Source organism: Scophthalmus maximus, chromosome 6 (genome assembly GCF_022379125.1).
Source record: "Scophthalmus maximus strain ysfricsl-2021 chromosome 6, ASM2237912v1, whole genome shotgun sequence".
Taxonomy (NCBI): domain Eukaryota; kingdom Metazoa; phylum Chordata; class Actinopteri; order Pleuronectiformes; family Scophthalmidae; genus Scophthalmus; species Scophthalmus maximus.
The window spans coordinates 2,389,381-2,402,500 of NC_061520.1; the positions used below are offsets into that span (position 1 = coordinate 2,389,381).

The following is a 13,120-nucleotide window of genomic DNA, read 5'->3' on the forward strand; positions in this document are numbered from 1 at the left end:
AGACGTCCATGATTTCTTGGTGGTTCAAAGGGTTTCTGACTGACTTCTGAAGGTAAATGGCAAAGTGAAAGGGGGCTCCCGGAGGGGACCAACGGGTTTGTGTGAGTGCCGGATAATCCTTGCATTGAGGCATCTTTTATCCTGGTGCTGAGTCAAGGATTTTGTTCTTGTCTTGTTATCAATAAAAACCCTGTTTTAAGCCGTGCATAGACTGTACGATTTAAGACCGCTTTTGCCCGATTTCTGAGTTGTGCGTCTAAACTCTTTTTAGAGTCGTACGACTATTTTAAGAGCCGTACATTGTGTCTCTTGCCATGCAGTTGACAGGGGGGGAGCAGGCAGCGATTAATTGCTTCTAACCGGCCGTTAGACTTTCCGATAAATGTCCCAAATTTGCACAGATTTAGTTGATGGAAGATGGTGGACATAGTCATATCATGTTATAGGTTTTGGGGAGATTCGAGTTGAAACTTAAGCAAATCAGGGCTACTCCGTGGAATTCTTGAGGACTTTCCGTCAAGAGAAATGTAAACACTACATATGAATGTTCTGGCGGTGCCTGAGAGAGTTTGGAGGTATGAGGTTGTAGGGGTTTCTGAATAGGTTCCAGGGATTCTTCAGAGGCTTGCAGGTGTTTTAGATTGAAGGGTCTGTAGGAGGTCCCACAGATTTCTTTGCAGGTATTCAGGTTCCAGTAGTTGATCAATAGGCAGGGAAGCTCTTTCAAGAAGGCTCCAACAGCAAGTTCTGATGCCTCATGTTGAGGTTCTCATACATGTAGATCATCTGGGTCTCCAATAGGTTTCAGTGGTGACTGGGTGCATTTCAGAAAGTTGTGTGTACTTGAGGAATGTTCCTAAGGAGGTTCAGTGAGGATTCCCCACAGTTCCTCATGGTGGAACAAGGCCATTCTGAAATGGTCTAACCGAAGGGTATTTGTGGGGTTCCCAGGCACTTTCAAGTGCTTCGTGTTGGAACCCATTTATCTTGTGTCTTCGAGGAGGTTGTCAGTTCCAACCTCGACAAAATTGTTTGTATTTTAACATTTTGTCATACCATGCAAAATATAGTTAAAACATAAAATGCAGCATATGTGTTTGACATTACTAGGTATGAAAATTGTAAAATATTGTCAACTCTTACTGAATGATTTTACATATACTTATTCACCAAAACACATAAAAACCGATTGAAAAATCAGGAAAAATAAATGACTTGTACCTTGTCTGTGTGTGTGTTTGATCATATATATTTACTAAAATGAAAACGTGTCCTTTTTATTCTCCATCAAACCCTGCGGTCCTGGACCCGGACGCTGAGTATACACACAGTATATTTCACACTACTTCAGTTTACTGTGGAGCATTTCTCTTCCGCGGCTGCTGTCTGCTCAAAGAAACCCACCGTATGAAGAATTTGTTTTTGGTGTTGGAGCTTATATACATTATGAATGGAGCCTCGCTTGCTTGTGGCTTCTCCTGGGAGGGAAGAACAAGCTGGAGACTGTGATATGAACTGTGGTCGAGGGGAGAGGAGGGGGGAGACAAGGCAAGGGAGAAACAGAGAGAAGGGGAACACAGAAATATAAAAATGATCAAACATTATATGTTATGAATGTGGACTTAATGATTGTAAACGTGTCAAATATTCAGCTAATTTCCCGTTCCAAAATTCCTCCATTAGGTTAGAAGAAATGCAGTGGATATACATATTTTATGGTATGCTTATGTTTTTTGCGATCAGATGAGCTTTAAAGGGATCGTGAACGGAGGAAATAACCAGAAATCTTATTTGTCAAGGGGGTGCAGCGACAGGACCCAGATGCAGAGCGCGGCGAGATCAAGTTGATTTAATAAAGGTGAACACAAATTGACTCACAGTAAAACTAAATCCAACGAAGGGTGTCCATGACCGACCGGGTGTAGAACAGGAACAAACCTCACAGACTGGAAACAGGAACAGACCGAGATGGAACCAAGGACTTGACAGGTTGCAAACAGGACGAAGTAACGGAGACGAATGGAAGCACAGAGACTAAATAGACACAAGGAGGCACAGGCAATGGGAAACAGGTGAGACACATTAGGCAGAGGTGTGGACAATCGCAGAGACACAAAAAGTCAGAATAGGAAGTGACAACACACGAGGACGGAAAACCACAAAGTAAAACAGGACATCACCAATTCAAGACGTGAGGGGAAATAACAAAGGTAATTTAAAGCCCCAGTTTGGGATTTTTGTACTTTTCTGGCGACATCTGGTGGTACAGTTGCAAGCTGCAACCAACTGAGCATCCGACAGGGGACACTTTATAGTGGCGCACCGCCGATTCCATTTCCGGTTTCTGGCAGCGTCTGAAAATTCAACCGTTACCGTAGCAACCATGGAGACTCACACGGAGGTCGGGTCCACCTCATGGAACTATATTTAACTCTTTCAAAGTTGACGAAAAAACATCGTGATTATACATATATGCACACATAGTCACGGACAATATATTCAATTTCTGTAAATAAGTTCTTTCGAATATTACACACTGCAGCTTTAAACTAAAACCTAGACACAAGGAAAAGGGACCAAAAAACCAAAAAGCGGATTCCCGAGGAATAGCAAATTAATTATTACATTTTAAATAGACATTATTTTAACATTATTACATATCCAACCAAATTTAAAAAAAAATTTGCATAGGTCCAGAGGCAAGATGTATTTTTCCTTGTTTTACAGATTTTGAAATCAAATCCCAGTTAAAAAAAAAGGTAAAACTCAATTCATCACAATTTTTTTTATACACTTTTACATTTCTGATGGATAAACCTGATTTCTGTAATCATTAGGGGGGGGGGGGGGGGGGGGGGGTCTTATTACCCTGCGCAGGGAGAAGCCAGCGAACCCAACGATGAGATGGGAGAACAGGCAAAGGGGAGGACGCTGGGTGGAGAGGAGCAAAGAGCAACCAGGAATATGGGAAGGAAAAGAAGGGATGGAAAGGTGGGAGGAATTAATTGACAGAGGATGGATGAGAGGAAAAAAAAGAAAAGGGGGGTGAGTGGGAGGAAATTGGAAAATGGTGCCAATAGTTCAGGCAGGCGCGCGAGGAGTAATTTTATAATGACATGTTTCACACACCCTGCAATCATGTTGGGCCTGTGACCTTTCTCTCCCCTCATAGGTCCACGTGGACGTATTCGATCTGAAGCAACGCTGAGCGCCGCAGCGCTCCTGCGCTGCTTCTTAAATGATGGTTCATATTCATGAAGCGCTGCGCGTCCCGGGCGAGGGGGAAGTCCGCTGTGTGAAGTGGCGTCACACTCCAGGGCGTCACTGGAATGTACACGAGCGCGATAAATACTTTGGCGTGAGCGGAAGAGGAGAGAAGGGAAGAGGAGGCACAGGAGGGAGGGGGAGGAGGACACGAGGCGAGTGGACGGTGGTGGGAGAAGAAACAGGAGGACGGAAGAAGAGGGACAGGAAGCACGGCGAGGAAAGAGGAAGGAGGGGAAGAGAGTGACGAACGGAGAGGAGGAAGGATGAAAGACACACCTGCACGCACACACACACGCACACACACACACACACACACACACACACACACACACCAGTCAACTACAGCAAAAATCATCCGTCATCTGCAGAAGAGAAAACCTGCTGCAAACTACTATTACCTCCACCACACAGTTCTCAGTAGTAGTGTGTGTGTGTGTGTGTGTGTGTGTGTGTGTGTGTGTGTGTGTGTGTGTGTGTGTGTGTGTGTGCGTGTGTGTGTGCGTCTCTGAGGTCGTGGTCAGGGTTTAGGTGTCCAGGTGTGAACGGAGGTCAGGTTGATGTTGATGTCGAGGCTGCAGTGGTTAAACTGTCGTCAGTGAATGGACGTCGACGCAATGTTGCAGTGTGTGTGTGTGTGTGTGTGTGTGTGTGTGTGTGTGTGCGTTCCATTTACAGAGAAGCCACTTTCCCTCTGCTCCCACCACCGGGTTGTTAAACTATTGACTGATTGTCCTGTGTCTTATTTGACATCCCATGATTCATTTTTAGGAGGCAAAGTAAGTGTTAGTGTTGTGTGTGTGTGTGTGTGTGTGTGTGTGTGTGTGTGTGTGTGTGTGCGGCCCTTGGGGGACAGAAGGATGTAGGGAAGGGAGAGATTATTTTTCACTCTTAAACACCATATTACATGATGGATAACTGCATGCACTGGGACACATGATGAATACACACTGACACACACACACACACACACACACACACTGTGTGTTTCCACGGGGAAGCCTGTTGTTTCCTCTGCGGTTGTGGGGACCTCAGGCAAAGCACACCGGCACCAGCATCCGACCCACGTCGACACCGTCGGCACATCCGGACCGTCGTCGTTGCGTACCGTTCATTTTACAGGTTTCGCCGTGCGACGTCCTCGGTGCCATTCCAGCGAGAGAAAACAAGTCGTGGTGTCACATTCAAACACCAAGACACGGGAACGTAGTTACGCGCGTCCTGCGTTGCCGCTCTGCGGAGAACAAAATACTGGTACGTGCCAAATACAAGAACCGCAAAAAAAACCCAATGAAAGGACGAGGAATACAAACTCCCTCGATGTCGATCACTTCTGTGCGGTTGTCGTTTTTTTCCACTTCTCCGTTTTCAGGACGCGATGTCATCGGAAGTCCTGCGTTGGGGCTCAGGAACTCCTCGGACGAAATCTGAAATCAGAAAAACGTACGTCGACGCCACGACGCAGGAGGCGGCGGCGGCGGCGGCGGCATCCGACCCCGTCTCTAGGCCGCGACAGATGTAGCGCGCGATGTACGACTTGTCTCAGCTGTTGGATTTTACCCGTCAGCGCTGCTCCTGTCTCGGCCTGTGACTCCTTCTGTGCCAGTCTGTCCCCTGACATCTTGTACTTAAGACAAAGCGAGCGAGAGAGAGAGAGAGAGAGAGAGAGAGGTTCTCTGGGTTCGTTTGTGACTCCGGTCTCGGCCGCCCTTGAAAGAAACGCGCCACACCTCCACCTGACACAAAAGGACGTCTCTTTCTGCTCGCCGCCGACAGCCGAGAGCAGCAGCAGCAGCAGCAGCAGCAGCGTGTTGACTTCCTTCACATTCCCTCCGCCGGCCTTGAGGAGCGGGAGGAATCAGCGGCGCACAATGCAAGTCGGCTCATTGTCAATCCGGTCACCTCCAGTCGAGATGACTCACGCCCGCCTGTCCGCCTGATCTCCGTGCGCAGGGTGTGTGTGTGTGTGTGTGTGTGTGTGTGTGTGTGTGTGTGTTGGGTTGTCAAGGTCGTCTCTTTGGATGCTGCTTCTGTTGTTCGGTTGACTGTGCACACAACTTGAACACAAAAGGACATAAAGGAAACTGAGGCGAACTTGAGTGTTGTTACAGAAACGCGACCGCGGAGACACACTCGAGAAACCAGAACATCCAAACCTGTTGTGTGGGGTTTTTTCTCCTTCTTTTTGAATATTCTCACAACCTGATCTTTTGTCAAACGGTCTCGCTGAGTTGATATGTAATACACGACGGCCCCATGGCCAGACAAATTCATTTTTCTGTTAACGGAGCTCAACCTTGTAACTTAAATTTAGACGGACCCCTTGTTGTCGCCTGCCAATTGAGAGCAACTCCAGCTGGTCTCCTTGACAACCATCCGCCATGAATTTCAAATAGTTTGATTAAATATTTGACTTGAAGTGCAGAGCTGCTTTTACTTTTTCCCTTTTTTTTTTACAACAAAGTCTAAGGAAACGGACCCACGTCCGCTAAGGTTTGAACCACTAAACTCCAAATCATGTGTTTCAAAGATGAAAGACAAACCTTTTCCTGTTCGTAGAATTTAGTTAAGTTGCACGGAAAGTTCCAGTAAAAAGGGCCAGCGCAACTTTTGCACCTCACGGAGACGTTCGGGGAAATTGTCCAGACGTGAGCGAAGGTCTGAAAGCAGCTATGGAGACATCTTTGAAGCAACAAAGCCAAACGTCCCCGTTCCCCGTTTTGCTATTCTGGGGCTCTGGGTAATTCTGAGGGAACACTTTGAGCATTTTTAATCTTCACGACCTCACCGATTTTGTCAAAAACATAATCATTAGGTGCCGGTTGCACCAACGGCTCCTGTGCGAAGGCCGGTCTTCGGACGCCGTATGCCGGCGATACACCTGACGACTTTCAATCGCTTCCACTGTCACGGAGACTCCGGCGGAAGCCTCCAACGCCGCGGTTTTCGAAAGGGCCCGGCTGCGTGAACGGGGACAGGGCAACCGGGTGGCTTCCAAACCGCGACGTTGGAGGCTTCGCCGGAGTCTCCACATTCTGCCGCGTCTACTCCTTTTTCTCGTCGGCTTATTTGTTCTGTACGGACCATTGCACACAAACACACCGGGACACCTAGTGGCTAAAAGCCAGACTGCGACTAAAAACTCTGTGACTAAAGACGAACTGTCTTTAGACGTGAGAGGGCGTCAGGCTGAAGTCTTTGAAAAGTCTCGTCTCGTGTCTGGGAGCCATTCGTCTCTCAGTGGTCTTCAGAATGGACCCAGCGCCGGTCGCACCAACCGAACTCGTCTTAACTCCTCCTGGTGTTAGCGACGCGCTCCTTAATTTAATCGTCAGTACGGTGACTTTTCTTGGGGGGGGGGGGGGATTAAACCAAGGACACGATGTTGTGAAAGCCTAAATATGACGATAAACTGTTCGCCAAGAAAGAAGAAGAAGTCGAAGAAGAGTTCAAGGTCCTGAACTAAACGTCCAACTTTTGTGTCAACAGTAAATATGCCAACAATTGAAAAATGCCCCGTACGAAATCTGTCCAGTCCAAACAGTCAAACCATACATATGAATATGTAATTGATTATTCGACCGAACTCATCTCCCTGTTCCGCTGACTCTCACATCGTCCCGTCATCTGTTTTCACTTCCCGTCTCTCTACACGTTCGGGCCAACGTGTTCGTCCACCTAAAATATAAGCTGATTACAATGAGTCATTTCCTTCTCGCTTCAGTCGAACACGCTCGTGCATGAATTATGAAAAACCTCAGTCAGGATTTTTGTTTTTGCTTTTTTATTTCTTCTTTAGGCCTGAAAAAAAATAAAGAAGTGATGATTGACAGCATGAGTTTTCATTTTGAACTGAGGAAATATTTATTTAACAAAGCAAAGCACATAATTATTTTAGAACTGTGAAATTATATGTAATTTTGAGGCTGTTGAACTAATGTGATGTGAAAGACTAATGTTGCTCCTGACTCCTCCGTGTATCACCTTCCCCCTGTTGTGATGATGTGAACAACCTGTATATGTGTGTTTGCTATTTAAGGGTAACAAACTGTTCACCCCAGGCATGGATGGGGATTGAACCCATGATCTTTGGTTTACGAGACCAACGCCTTACCACTTGGCCACCACGCCTTCTCTCCTCCTATCGCCATTACTCAGGTGTCTAATTTATTCCCTGTGTCTCGGTCCCTCGTCTTGCAGCACACACACATACGCACGCACGCACACACACACACACACACACACACACACACACGCACGCACGCACGCACACACACACACACACACACACACACACACATACACAGCCATCAGAGGCTCCATTACAACAGTACGGGAACCATCTGTTGGTCGGAATTGAATCCTGCTCAATTAGCATCTCATTTGCATATGATTAGCATGCCATTGGCGGCTCATTATGCAGTAATGTGATTGCTGAACGAGTCTTTGCCCCCCCCCCCCCCCCCCCCCCCCCCCCGGCTGAGTGTAAACCACTGTTCTGCCAACCACCGCTGCTGGCTCACCCATACCTACTGTTGATGGCAAGAGTGTGTGTGCGTGTGTGTGTGTGTGTGTGTGTGTGTGTGTGTGTGTGTGTGTGTGTGTCGGCTCCCCGGTGTGACTCAAAGCTCCAGACCCTTTAAATACAATATCTCTCACTCTCCTCAATCTGCTGCGTCGCTGCTGTTCACTAGCAAACACTTTAGCTGTGGCTCGGGGGGTAGAGAGGGTCGTCCCTCTGAGCCGAAGGTTGATGGGTCGATGCCCGCTCCCTCAGCCCCCATGCCGATGTGTCCTTGAAGGACTCCGCTTTTCGAAATCCTTCTGATCATTTAGTCATGAATGATTAAGACTCAGTGACAAGGCATCATTTCATGCTTGGACTTTTTGTTTGTGTGTGTGTGTGTGTGTGTGTGTGTGTGTGTGTGTCATCCAAAATAAAGGGACTAAATGATTATCTCAGAGTTTTTTTGGCTCCTGATTTGTTGTTGATGCTTCAGCTCATTAGAGCCACAGACCACCACATCACTACAGTTTTTATTTATTAATTTCGAACTTTTACAAAAAATGTTCTTCATTAAAAACACGTTGAGTCTCGTCCAATTTTTTTAAAATAACTTTGTTCTTTTTAAACCTTTAATTATTCAGGAAACTTGTTTTTGAATTCCTCTGCACACATTCCAGCTGGCAGGTGACCAGTGGGAGGAGACTCAACTGTCGGCTGGGTTGCCATGGAGATCATCTCTGGTTCCTGAATCGCTTTTCCCCAAAGACGCCTCTGCTCCGTCTTGAAAGAGTTTCACGTCCTCTCACTGAAAGAATCTGAAATGTGTGGACGAAACTTTTTGTTACGGGAAGAAACAATGTGAATGTTTGGGGACGATTTTCATTTGAAAAATTAAATCCACATTTGTCGCTCTAGCTCAGTAGCGACACGGTAGCAGTCAAATGTGTGTGTGTGTTTATGATAATGAAGTCTCGCTCATGGATTTGTTTAAAATTGTTTTTGGATATGAAGGGTTTAAGATAAATCAGGCTTTGGAAACACACACACACACACACACACACACAATGTTTCCAAGTAAATTAAATGTATTGTGTTGATGAGTTTGGCATTTTCTGACATTAAGACAAATATATAATATAATACCTTCTGGACCATTTCACACTTTAACAATGTATGTTGCATGAGACAAAAAAAACCCAACAACAACTGGATGAGTCAGCGTATCACGACGTATGTGGTCGTTTCTAAAGACCGCTGACCTCTAGTGGCCGTGTACGTATCGCGACCGCTGGACGTATACCGCGGACCCGGTAAGTCCGGGTAACGTCTGGTAAATGGATTTTTTTTTTAATATTCTGTAAAGTCGCCGCGCTGATTCTCTGCCATGTCACCATCGGCCCTGACCAGGTGAAGGACCAGGCGTCCTGTGGCGTTACCTCCTGTCACCAGCAGAGGCGCTATGTCAGGAAACGGTCGACATGGTCGCCCTTGACAGAGTTCGCCGTAACGAGTTGTTAGGACTTAGGAGTTGATCAAAGTCTTGTTAAATAATCCAGGAAATCATAACAGCGATCATGTCTGATTCGTGTGGCTGCTCTCGGCTCCGGGTCTGGCAGAGACGCGAGACGAGCACGTGCCGCCGGCCCTCGACTCCCTGCCGTCGGTGTCGCCTTGTTCAGCCGTGTCGCCCTCCGCCTCCGTTTGGAGGGCGACGCGGTTCCAGTGTTTCCTCACTGAAGGTGTGTGCGCGTCATGACTGGAGCTTCACCAGGTAAACACCAGCAGCCCGCGTCCTCCGCCGCCCCTGAAAGAGGAGTGAGAGAAGAGCGCCCCTGTTGTTTTTCTGTTACGTGGAGTTACACTCGGTCGTCCTCACCTCCCGCCGTGCACGTGTCTGGTGTCCACCGGGTTGTGACGTGTCAGACTGTGCAGCGGTGTCTGAACCGTTTTTCCGTCAGGTGACGTGAGGCTCCGTCTTCTTTTCTCCCTCCTGGTCTGTGGGTTTTTTTCTCTCTCGCCTCGTCGCTCGCAGGAATTAAAAGCTGCCTTCATCTTCTCCCTCACAGTGACCTTTCACCATCTTTCTCGCTTTCCGACTGTTTATGGGGTTAAAAGCTTGAACCCTCGCTCGCTCGCTCCGTCGCTCCGTTCATTCTCCTTTTATAATCCTCCCCCTCCCCTCGATTCGCTCTCTGTCATTTCACAACCGGTGAAACATTTTCATGAGGTTAAAAGCACTTCTTCATCTTCTTCTTCTGCTTCTCCTCCTCACTATGTTAAGTACCTTGAGGATAGAGTTCTTGAAGGAAGTGTTGGAGAAGGGTCTTCTCAGCTGAGGCACTTTAATAAATGTGCAGAATTTAATATTGCTCTCTGTACGTGTCACCTGGGTCCGGAAAGTAAAGCCAATGCTCGAGTGCCTGAAGCCTGTATTCTCTGTGCTGACCAGCAGAGGGCGACTATATGAGAGAATGACTCCACTTCTCACTTGATTTATAACGTCAGTAAACATTTTCCTGAGGAGTTTATGATTCAATCTCTAGTTCCAAGTCTTATGATTTTCATTTAGTTAATTATGATCCATTTAGAGTCAAATAGAGGATGAAGAACCGTATGCATTAAGGGCGTGGATACAGCGTGATTGACAGATGGTAACGTCCAATAGGTGCGGGTCGCGGGTTTAAACTCGAGGCTTTATAACGGCGGTTCACAAACCGACTGGCGACGTCGGGGTTTGTTGTTCTCCGCTTCTTTCCGTCGTACGAAAATGAAGCCAAAATATCCCCGGATACCGGCGCCGCCATTTTGTGCCATAATTTCGAGCCACAGCTTGAGCAGTAGTGATCGGTATCGACGTCCAATCGTCGACAGTCAGTCTCAGCCGTCAACAAACGTTGATGCGATAAGAACTGTAAAATGACAGAAACCATCCATGAGAAAAACTTTCATATAGTTTATACTGCGGTACAGCCACCAGGGGGCGACGTAGGTGGTTTGGCTTCAAGTTTTTGGGCAGTGTCATGTCATCCATCTTTATATACAGTCTTAAAGTTTCTTTGACATGAAACAAGTGGAAAGATCATCCTGATGTCCAGAGACCTTTCTTTACCTGAAACATTAAATCATCGTCCACAGGTCACAACACGTCGTGATAGACGTAACCATAGAGACCATATGAACATGACCGAGAAATGAGGGTCATAGTCAAGTCTTCATTTCCAATGACCAATCCTTGGAAGAGGATCTTTGTTTTCTATGAATTAGCTCCACCCCACTGAGCATCTTTTCTTCTTCTCTTTAATCCTCCATCGCAGGGCGATGTGCCGTCGAGACTACAACACACATTGCTCATCTCCGTTTCCCATCATCTCCGCTGACCTGCGTGAATATACCTCTCTCCATCACCTTCCTTTCTCTCTTTGATCCTGTTTGCTTCCTGTCTGTCCCTCGGTCCATTTATTTATTTATTTATTTATTTATTTCAGTGTGTTTCATCAGGTCATTGCACGAATATAATCGGATTCTTCTTTTCAGCAGTTTTCTCTTTGTCTCTCTGACTTGTCCATCTGTGGCTCTTATTTTATTATCTGTTTTTTTTTCATACCACATCCATCTTCCTTCTCGCTCTCTGGGTTTTAATCATCCATCCTGTGCTTGCTCGACCTGTCAATCTTTCATGTAGCCATCATTTCTCTGTTTGACAAACTTTCCCTTTTTCCACCGACACATTCGCTTGTCTGTCTTTCCACCTGTCGGAATTTTCCAGGATCTATTTGATTTGATTTTTTTTATGTCAAACTGCTCAGTTGTCATTGCTCCCTGGTACAAAAACAATATTCTTATTTTCCGTTAGATTAGCTGACGGTCTTAGGCAGGCTTTCTATTATGTGCGCCTATATGCAGCTTTGAAGCCTACCTCAAGATAAAGGAGTGAAGCCTAACAAAGGATGAAGGAGTGTAGCCTACACCAGGATGAAGGAGTGAAGCCTACCACAAGAAGAAGAATTGAAGCCTACCACAAGAAGAAGAATTGAAGCCTACCTAAGGATGAATAATTGAAGCCTACCTCTGGATGAAGGATTGAAGCCTAACAAAGGAAGAAGAATTGAAGCCTACCTCAGGATGAAGAATTGAACTCTACCTCAGGATGAAGAATTGAGGTCTACCACATCATGAAGAATTGAAATCTACCACATCATGAAGAATTGAAGTCTAGCTCAGGATGAAGGAGTGAAGCCTACCACAGGAAGAAGAATTGAAGCCTACCTCAGGATGAAGAATTGAAGTCTACCTCAGGATGAAGTATTGAAGCCTACCTCAGGATGAAGAATTGAACTCTACCTCAGGATGAAGAATTGAGGTCTACCTCAGGATGAAGAATTGAGGTCTACCTCAGGATGAAGAATTGAACTCTACCTCAGGATGAAGAATTGAAGTCTACCTCAGGATGAAGAATTGAGGTCTACCTCAGGATGAAGAATTGAACTCTACCTCAGGATGAAGAATTGAAGTCTACCTCAGGATGAAGAATTGAGGTCTACCTCAGGATGAAGAATTGAAGTCTACCTCAGGATGAAGAATTGAACTCTACCTCAGGATGAAGAATTGAAGTCTACCTCAGGATGAAGAATTGAACTCTACCTCAGGATGAAGAATTGAACTCTACCTCAGGATGAAGAATTGAAGTCTACCTCAGGATGAAGAATTGAAGCCTACCTTTGAAACTACTGTTTTTATTTGTGATTTTATGACAGACTGAATATAGATATGGACGTAGTCACCGGGTCCATGAAATGAAGGGCCTGGAACCTGTATTCTGTAGAATCACCAGCAGAGGGCGACTCACTGGTTGCAAAAAGAAGTATCAAACAACCATGACGTCACCCGTCGGCTTGTGAGCTGACGTTTTGAAGCCTCGTGTTTTGCATTTTGACCAGCGCCAAGTTGGGGTTTTGAAAAGAAATAACGGATTTAGAATTGGGGGCGTGGTCTGACTGAGAGCTCGTCCACTGTGCGCCCACCCACATCGGCAACCGATTGGACGGGGTGATGTGATGCCGTCGATTAAAGCCAGTAAGAAGCCTATGGCTCGCTTGTGACAAATTGTTTCACATCACAGTCCCACACACCCTCACTCAAAACGTTAAAAAATATATGTATGTCAACAGCTGCTTCACCTCCAACTCTGGAGACTGCGCTGCTGCTGCTGCTGCTGCTCCTCTTCCTGCTCCATCAGCTGTTCCTGCAGGTTCAGTCGGTCGGATCTGTAGCTCCCCGGAGCAGACGTCTCATTCATCTCAACACCTCCTCTCTCTGGACACCACCCGTCCAGCCATGCGTCCCTGAGCT

The 13,120-nt window shown here is 46.4% G+C and overlaps 1 protein-coding gene and 1 non-coding gene across 3 annotated transcripts in view; both read right to left on the reverse strand.

Annotated features, from left to right (window-relative positions):
- The window catches only part of LOC118308749 (NACHT, LRR and PYD domains-containing protein 12-like), a 988,189-nt gene that overhangs the window by 228,252 nt on the left and 746,817 nt on the right, over positions 1-13,120 (reverse strand). The window lies entirely within an intron of this gene.
- Positions 7,324-7,395, reverse strand: trnat-cgu. Its single transcript has one exon. It is a non-coding gene; the product is annotated as a tRNA-Thr (tRNA).